Below are 9,524 nucleotides of genomic sequence, written 5' to 3' on the forward strand. Positions count from 1 at the left end.
ATTCTGATCAATAAAGATTTGATCTCTTTTCCATGTTGATTACTCCTTTTATTGAAAAAAGGCACAGCCATGGCCAGGCGCAGTGGCTCATGCCTGTAATCCCAACACTTTGGGAGGCTGAGGTGGGCAGATCACTTGAAGTCAGGAGTTCGAGACCAGCCTGGCCAACATGGTGAAACCCCGTCTCTACTAAAAGTACAAAATTTAGCTGGGCGTGGTGGTGGGCGCCTGTAATCCCAGCTACTCAGGAGGCTGAGGCAGGAGAACCGCTTGAACCCGGGAGGCGGAGGTTGCAATGAGCCGAGATCATGCCAGTGCACTCCAGCCTGGGCCACAGAGCATGACTCCATCTCAGAGAAAAAAAGAAGAAGAAAAAAGGTGCAGCCAAAGCTCAAAGGTGATTAAGACAATACTGACGGTGATGGGGTGGGGAGCCAGTAGGGCATTTGTAGGGAAGAACTTGCATTCAAATCAAGATCCTGATGACAAATAGTAACTGCATCTATTTGTGGGGTATAACGTGATGTTTTGCTGTATGTTTACTATGTGGTATTATTAAGTCAGTGTAATTAACAAATTCATCACCTTTCCTGCCATTTAAAAACAAGATCCTGATAAATTGCTAACAGTATAATCTTCGGCAGGTTAACTAAATTCTCAGAAAACTTCAAGCTTCCCCTCAGACGATTTTAAACTTTTTTAAATGAAGTAGAATATGCATTTGAAATTTTTTTTTGATTTTAAGTTCACATAAGATGCAATTAACCTTTTTTTTTTTTTGAGACGGAGTCTCGCTCTGTCGCCCAGGCTGGCGTCCAGTGGCACAATCTCGGCTCACTGCAAGCTCCGCCTCCTGGGTTTACAGGAGTAGCTAGGATTACAGGCGCCCACCACCACGCCCGTCTAATTTTTTGTATTTTTAGTAGAGACTAGGTTTCACCGTGTTAGCCAGGATGGTCTCAATCTCATGACCTCATGATCCACCCACCTCGGCCTCCCAAAGTGCTGGGATTACAGGCGTGAGCCACCGCGCCCGGCCGTATTTAGCCATTTTTAAATGCACAATTCAGTAGCATTTAGTACAAAGTGTTATGCAACCATCACTTCTATCTAGTTCCCAAACCTCATCACCCCGTACCCATTAAGTAATCACTACCCATTCTTCCTCCCTCCCAGCCCCTGGCAAAAACTAATCTACTTTCTGTCTCCATAAAGTTGATGATTCTGAATATTTTATATAAATGGAATTATACGGCCGGGCGCAGTGGCTCATGCCTGTAATCCCAGCACTTTGGGAGGTTGAGGCAGGCGGATCACCTGAGGTCGGGAGTTCGAGACCAGCCTGACCAACATGGAGAAATCCCACCTGTACTAAAAATACAAAAATTAGCCAGGCATGGTGGTGGGCGCCTGTAATCCCAGCTACTCGGGAGGCTGAGGCAGGAGAATCACTTGAACCCAGGAGGCGGAGATTGCAGTGAGCTGAGATCACACCATTGCACTCCAGCTTGGGCGACAGAGCGAGACTCTGTCTCTAAATAAATAAATGGATGGCCCTTGGCTCCTGACTTCTTTCACTCAGCATGTTTTTCAGATTCGTCCACATTGTAGCGTGTATCAGTGCTTCATTCCTTAGTTTGTCTGAGTAACATGCAATTATACGGATATACCACTGGTCTAACCACTAATATACATGCTTTTGAGACAGAGTCTTGCTCTGTCGCCCAGGCTGGAGCGAAATGGTGTGATCATGGTTCACTGCAACCTTGACCTCCCAGGCTCAAGCGATTCTCCCACCTCAGCCTCCCCAGTAGCTGGAATGACAGACATGCACCACGACTCCCAGCTAATGTTTTAAATTTTTGTGTGGAGATGAGGTCGCTATGTTTCCCAGGCTGGTCTCAAATTCATGGGCTCAAGAGATTCTCCTGCCTCAGCCTCCCGAAGTGCTGGGATTATAGGCGTGAGCCACTGCGCCCAGCTACATTTTTTAAGTGTGTATGTCATTTATGAGAGCTAGATTCATTTTCAAAACTAAATGTAACCACACCAGACTGGCTTAACTTTTATATAACCAAGTTGTGAGTTGTTTTCCCGTTGCCATGGGCCGCCAGGTTGAAAGTCCCATAACCTGGGCATCCCCAGATGAACCAACTATGTAGCCTCACGGGGAGCCTAAGTGCTAAGACCGAGGAGCAGACTGAGGAGTGGGGACTGAATTAAACATTCAGCCTACAAGGCAAGATCCAGGATCCAATCAGATCAAGCCCTGTTATCACCCCATCACAGGATCCAATCAGATCATGCCTCCTGGCATCACCTCACTGCAAGATCCAATCAGATCACACTTCATTACCCTATGCTTATAAAACCCGCCCCAGCCCCCCAAGCTCAAGCATGTTCAACTTCAGCAGTGACTTACAGACGCTCAGACCACAGAACTGGAAGTTGACTCAGGACATAGCATATGAACCTGTCCCCCCTGGGTATGGACTCATGATCCAGCTAGAGTCATGACTCTTCTAACTGATGATGGAGGTAAGGGAAGACTTTTCTGTTACCTCAAGTTTCAGGAGATCAAAGGAAGACGCTTAAGCCTTGTTCTCTGCCATGAGCCAAAAGCCCACACGCAGTAGGAGAGAATGAAGCAGATGCTTCTGAATCCGGTTATCTGGAATTCTACCTCCACCTTTCCCTTGGTTTGGTTATTTGAGACAACAAAGTTCCCTCATTGCTGATGTTAATTATATGAGTCACATCCATGAAGTCCCAGCCTTCTCGAAATCTTCCATACAAATAACACTTCATACGAGGAGTAAGGGAGTGGGGATACCCATAGATACCCATGTTTGAAGAAGAGTGTGAAAACTTCAAGAAGAATTAAAGTTTAGACCAGAATTATGGATAAAGCATGAAGGCTTATTAAGCAACTTTAGAGCTTTTTGGAGAAGCATGCTTTCTCTGAATGCTTGTTGTTTTGCTATGCCAAGAAGCGATCTTGTTGGCCCAGCACAGTGGCTCGCACCAGTAATCCCAGCACTTTGGGAGGCCAAGGCAGGAGGATCACTTGAGCCCAGGATTTCTAGAGCAGCCTGGCCAACATGGTGAAACCCCACCTCTACTAAAAATACAAAAATTAGCCGGGCGTGGTGGTGGGCACCTGTAATCCCAGCTACTTGGGAGGCTGAGGCAGGAGAATTGCTTGAAACCGGGAGGCGGAGTTTGCACTGAGCCAAGATTGCACCACTGTACTCCAGCCTGGGCAACAGAGCAAGACTCTGCTCTATCCTCCCACCAAAAAAAAAAAAAGAGAGAGAGAGAGGACAAAAGGACTCTCTTTCCTACCAGAGAAGGCTCCCACAAGTCAGGATCAGGGGGTTCAGAGCAAAGCCTTTGGACTCCCACCTCCACTTTCTGGCTGTGACACTTCCTTTCCCTGAATCTCAGTTTCTTCATCTACAAAATGGGCATAAGCATGCCTGTCTCAGACAGAAATGGGCCCAGAGCTTCTAAAGAGATAAGCTTGGGCCACGGTTTTCTGAAAGTCACATAACGAAAAATATAATGCTGCTAAGAGCTGGTACTTATATAACACTTAGTATGTAGTAGTCACTACGCAATGTTTGTGTTTCTTTAAGATGGAGTCTCTGTCGCCCAGGCTGGAGTGCAGTGGCACAATCTCAGCTTACTGCAACCTCTGCCTCCCAGGTTCAAATGATTCTTGTGCCTCAGCCTCCCAAGTAGCTGGGATTACAGGCGCCCCCAATCACCCCCAGCTAATTTTGGTACTTTTAGTAGAGATAGGGTTTCTCTATGTTGGCCAGGCTGGACACGGACTCCTGATCTCAAGTAATCTGCCTACCTCAGCTTCCCAAAGTGCTAGGATCACAGGCACGAGCCACCGTGCCTGGCCTACATGTCTATGTTTATCAACTGGTGCAGTCGTCCTGTGAGGGAGGTACTGTCATTATGACCATCATACAGAAAGGGAAGCTGAGGCCCAGAGATGTTATGTGACCTGCCCATGGACACACAGCCAGTAACTGGCAGTACCAGGGTTCATTCTGTCTCTTGACTGTATGCTCTTAACTGGTCAAATGCCTGTCAATCATAACAGCTAATTTTATTAAGTGCTCAGTGTGTAACAGGTACTATCACTCCTGGCATTAATTCATTCAGTTTTTTAATTTAATTTAATTTTTTTATATAAAAATTCTTCCTTCCTTCCTTCCTTCCTTCCTTCCTTCCTTCCTTCCTTCCTTTCCTTTCTTTCTTTCTTTCTTTCTTTCTTTCTTTCTTTCTTTCTTTCTTTCTTTCTTTCTTTCTTTCTTTCTTTCTTTCTTTCTTTCTTTCTTTCTTTCTTTCTTTCTTTCTTTCTTTCTTTCTTTCTTTCTTTCTTTCCCTCTCTGGCCCACACTACAATCTACTCGGCTTGCTGCTGCCCGCGACGGACTGCCTCGGACTGCCGGCGCGCGCCACCGCTGCCTGCCTTTTCTCCTTTGGATGCAGGCACGCGTTCGCCATCTTGGCCACGCTGGTTGCCAGCTCCTGACGCCAAGTGCTCTGCCCGCCTCAGCCTCCCGAGGTACTGGGACTACAGACGGAGTCTCGCTCACCCAGTGCTCGGTGTTGCCCGGGCTGGAGTGCGGTGGCGTGGTCTGGCCTCGCGGCGGCCTCTACCCCCCGGCCGCCTGCCTTGGCCTGCCAGGGTGCTGGGATTGCAGCCCCCGCCCGGCCGCCGCCCCATCTGGAAGGTGGGGAGCACCTCTGCCCGGCCACCCCGTCTGGGAGGTGAGGAGCACCTCTGCCCGGCCGCCCCGTCTGGGAAGTGAGGAGCGCCTCTGCCCGGCCGCCCCGTCTGGGAAGTGAGGAGCGCCTCTGCCCGGCCACCCACCGTCTGGGAAGTGAGGAGCGCCTCTGCCCGGCCACCCACCGTCTGGGAAGTGAGGAGCGCCTCTGCCCGGCCACCCTGGCTGGGAAGTGAGGAGCGCCTCTGCCCGGCCGCCCCGTCTGGGAAGTGAGGAGCGCCTCTGCCCGGCCACCCATCGTCTGGGAAGTGAGGAGCGCCTCTGCCCGGCCTCCCATTGTCTGGGAGGTGAGGAGCGCCTCTGCCTGGCCGCCCCGTCCGGGAGGAAGTGAGGAGCGCCTCTGCCCGGCCGCCCCGTCCGGGAAGAAGTGAGGAGCGCCTCTGCCCGGCCGCCCCGTCCGGGAAGAAGTGAGGAGCGCCTCTGCCCGGCCGCCCCGTCCGGGAAGAAGTGAGGAGTGCCTCTGCCCGGCCGCCCCGTCTGGGAAGTGAGGAGCGTCTCTGCCCGGCCGCCCCGTCCGGGAAGAAATGAGGAGCGCCTCTGCCCGGGCGCCCCATCCGGGAAGAAGTGAGGAGCGCCTCTGCCCGGCCACCCATCGTCTGGGAAGTGAGGAGCGCCTCTGCCCGGCCACCCACCGTCTGGGAAGTGAGGAGCACCTCTGCCCGGCAGCCCCGTCTGGGAAATGAGGAGCGCCTCTGCCCGGCCGCCCCGTCTGGGAAGTGAGGAGTGCCTCTGCCCGGCCGCCCCATCTGGGAAGTGAGCAGCGCCTCTGCCCGGCCACCCCGTCCGGGAAGAAGTGAGGAGCGCCTCTGCCCGGCCGCCCCGTCCGGGAAGAAGTGAGGAGCGCCTCTGCCCGGGCGCCCCGTCCGGGAAGAAGTGAGGAGCGCCTCTGCCCGGCCGCCCCGTCCGGGAAGAAGTGAGGAGCGCCTCTGCCCGGCCGCCCCGTCCGGGAAGAAGTGAGGAGCGCCTCTGCCCGGCCGCCCTGTCCGGGAAGAAGTGAGGAGCGCCTCTGCCCGGCCACCCACCGTCTGGGAAGTGAGGAGCGCCTCTGCCCGGCCACCCACCGTCTGGGAAGTGAGGAGCGCCTCTGCCCGGCCACCCACCGTCTGGGAAATGAGGAGCGCCTCTGCCCGGCCACCCACCGTCTGGGAAGTGAGGAGCGCCTCTGCCCGGCCACCCACCGTCTGGGAAGTGAGGAGCGCCTCTGCCCGGCCACCCATCGTCTGGGAAGTGAGGAGCGCCTCTGCCCGGCCACCCATCGTCTGGGAAGTGAGGAGCGCCTCTGCCCGGCTGCCCCGTCTGGGAAGTGAGGAGCGCCTCTGCCCGGCCGCCCCGTCTGGGAAGTGAGGAGCGCCTCTGCCCGGCCACCCATCGTCTGGGAAGTGAGGAGCGCCTCTGCCCGGCCTCCCATCGTCTAGGAGGTGAGGAGCGCCTCTGCCCGGCTTCCCCGTCCAGGAGGAAGTGAGGAGCGCCTCTGCCCGGCCGCCCCGTCCGGGAAGAAGTGAGGAGCGCCTCTGCCCGGCCGCCCCGTCTGGGAAGTGAGGAGCGCCTCTGCCCGGCCGCCCCGTCCGGGAAGAAGTGAGGAGCGCCTCTACCCGGCCGCCCCGTCTGGGAAGTGAGGAGCGCCTCTGCCCGGCCGCCCCGTCCGGGAAGAAGTGAGGAGCGCCTCTACCCGGCCGCCCCGTCTGGGAAGTGAGGAGCGCCTCTGCCCGGCCGCCCCGTCCGGGAAGAAGTGAGGAGCGCCTCTGCCCGGCCGCCCCGTCTGGGAAGTGAGGAGCGCCTCTGCCCAGCCACCCATCGTCTGGGAAGTGAGGAGCGCCTCTGCCCGGCCACCCCGTCTGGGAAGTGAGGAGCGCCTCTGCCCGGCCGCCCCGTCTGGGAAGTGAGGAGCGCCTCTGCCCGGCCACCCACCGTCTGGGAAGTGAGGAGCGCCTGTGCCCGGCCGCCCCGTCCGGGAGGAAGTGAGGAGCGCCTCTGCCCGGCCGCCCCGTCCGGGAAGAAGTGAGGAGCGCCTCTGCCCGGGCGCCCCGTCCGGGAAGAAGTGAGGAGCGCCTCTGCCCGGGTGCCCCGTCCGGGAAGAAGTGAGGAGCGCCTCTGCCCGGCCGCCCCGTCTGGGAAGTGAGGAGCGCCTCTGCCCGGCCGCCCCGTCCGGGAAGAAATGAGGAGGGCCTCTGCCCAGCCGCCCCATCCGGGAAGAAGTGAGGAACGCCTCTGCCCAGCCACCCATCGTCTGGGAAGTGAGGAGCGCCTCTGCCCGGCCACCCACCGTCTGGGAAGTGAGGAGCGCCTCTGCCTGGCCGCCCCGTCTGGGAAGAAGTGAGGACCGCCTCTGCCCGGCCGCCCCGTCCGGGAAGAAGTGAGGAGCGCCTCTGCCCGGCCGCCCCGTCGGGAAGAAGTGAGGAGCGCCTCTGCCCGGCCGCCCCGTCCGGGAAGAAGTGAGGAGCGCCTCTGCCCGGCTGCCCCGTCTGGGAGGGGAGGAGCGCCTCTGCCCGGCCACCCATCGTCTGGGAGGTGAGGAGCGCCTCTGCCCGGCCACCCATCGTCTGGAAAGTGAGGAGCGCCTCTGCCCGGCTGCCCCATCTGGGAAGTGAGGAGTGCCTCTGCCCGGCTGCCCCATCTGGGAAGTGAGGAGTGCCTCTGCCCGGCCACCCATCGTCTGGGAGGTGAGGAGCGCCTCTGCCCGGCCGCCCATCGTCTGGGAAGTGAGGAGCGCCTCTGCCCGGCCACCCATCGTCTGGGAAGCGGGGATCGCCTCTGCCCGACCACCCATCGTCTGGGAAGTGAGGAGCGCCTCTGCCCGGCCACCTATCGTCTGGGAAGAAGTGAGGAGCGTCTCTGCCTGGCCGCCCCGTCTGGGAAGTGAGGAGCCCCTCTGCCCGGCCGCCCCGTGTCTGGGTAGAAGTGAGGAGCTCCTCTGCCTGGCCGCTCCGTCTGGGAGGTCTACCACGGAGGCCAGAAGCAATGTGGGGGCTGGACGTGGTGGCTCACGCCTGTGGTCCCGGCACTCTGGGGGGCGAGGCGGGTTGATCACTTTGGGCTAGGAGTTCGAGACCAGTCTGGCCAACTTGGCGAAACATGAAGAATACAACAGACAAACCAACCAACCAACTCAATGACAACAAAACAGGTCTACCCCGGAGTCATACTCTAATTTTCTCTATTTTCCTCCCTTTCTGATCCTTTATCCCACTTTCTTTTTCTTCCTCTTCCTTCTCCCTCTTCTTTGTCAAATAGAGGATTGAGTTATTATCACTGATCCATATAAAGTCCCTCTCTCATTTATTTTAACTCCCACCCCCATTTCTATTCCCCGACTTCCCATGTGCAACCTTCCTAATATGTTTGATACGCATCTTTTTGTTTGTATGTATTTTTAGAAAATGTTTATTGTTTTTGTATGCAAAAAAATTAAAAAAAAAAAAAAAAAAAAATTTTTTTTAAATGAGATGGGGTCTCACTATGTTGCCCAGTCTCATCTCCAACTCCTGGGCTAAAGCAATCCTCCCACCTTGGCCTCCCAAAGTTCTGGGATTACAGGTGTGTAATCCACTGTGCCCAGTCAACTCATTCAGTTTTCACAGTACCCCTTGATGGTTGATCTGGCTTTTCAGACTCATAATAACAATTTTTCTAGCCCTAACTGATGATAATCATAGCTAATGTAGAGCACACAGTGTGAGCCGGGCACTGTGCTGGGTACTTCTCCAAGTGTCCTTCTCGTGAATATTCTTTTTTTTTTCTTTTTTGAGAGAGAGTCTCACTCCATTGCCCTCAGCTCACTGCAGCCTCTGCCTCCTGGGTTCAAGCGATTCTCCTGCCTCAGCCTCCCGAGTAGCTGAGACTACAGGCGTGCACCACCGTGCCCAGCTAATTTCTATATTTTTAGTAGAGATGGGGTTTCACCATGTTGGCCAGGCTGGTCTCGAACTCCTAACCTCAAGTGATCCACCTGCCTCGGCCTCCCAAAGTGCTAGGATTATAGGCATGAGCCTCCATGCCTGGCCAGGAATATTCTTTACCCATCATAGTAAACTCAGGAACCAAGCAGTTAAGTCATAAAAGTGTCAGACATTTTGGAAAACAGGTTAGCAATTCCTGAGAAAGTTAAACATAGCATTACCCTATAACCCAACTATCCCATTCCTAGGTATATACCCAAGAGAAATGATATATCCACACAAAAATCTGTACATGAGTGTTCATAGCAGTATTATTCATAACAGCCCCAAAGCAGAAACAACCTAGATGTCCAAACAAAGTGCGGCCTTATCCATCCAACAGAGGATAACTCAGCCGTGGAAAGGAATGCAGCTCTGCCGTTTGCCACCCCACGGATGAGCCTGGAAAACGTCACGCTGAGTGAAGGAAGCCAGACATGAAAGCCACAGAGTGCACGATTCCACTCATATGCAATGTCCAGAACAGACACATCCACACAGACAGAAAGGAGACTCGTGGCTGCCAGGCCCTGGGGGGACGGAGGGTGACTGCTAATGGGTGGGGAGTTTTTCGGGGGAGATGATGAAAATGTTCTGGAATTAATTAGATAGTGGTGATATTAGGCCAGGCGCGGTGGCTCACACCTGTAATCCCAGCACGCTGGGAGGCCGAGGCAGGTGGATCACTTGAGTCCAGGAGTTAGAGACCAGCCTGGACAACATGGTGAAACCCCGTCTCTACTAAAAATACAAAGATTAGCCGGGCATGGTGAAGGGCGCC

General features: G+C 55.1%; 1 long non-coding RNA gene across 1 annotated transcript; it reads left to right on the forward strand.

The window, feature by feature from the left end:
• The first annotated feature begins 4,462 nt into the window (after nt 1-4,462).
• Nucleotides 4,463-8,236, forward strand: LOC134732098 (uncharacterized). The gene is made up of 2 exons (XR_010115020.1): nt 4,463-5,017; nt 7,744-8,236. It is a non-coding gene; the product is annotated as an uncharacterized lncRNA (long non-coding RNA).
• Nucleotides 8,237-9,524: the final 1,288 nt, after the last annotated feature.

This window comes from Symphalangus syndactylus, chromosome 13 (genome assembly GCF_028878055.3).
Source record: "Symphalangus syndactylus isolate Jambi chromosome 13, NHGRI_mSymSyn1-v2.1_pri, whole genome shotgun sequence".
Classification (NCBI taxonomy): Eukaryota; Metazoa; Chordata; class Mammalia; order Primates; family Hylobatidae; genus Symphalangus; species Symphalangus syndactylus.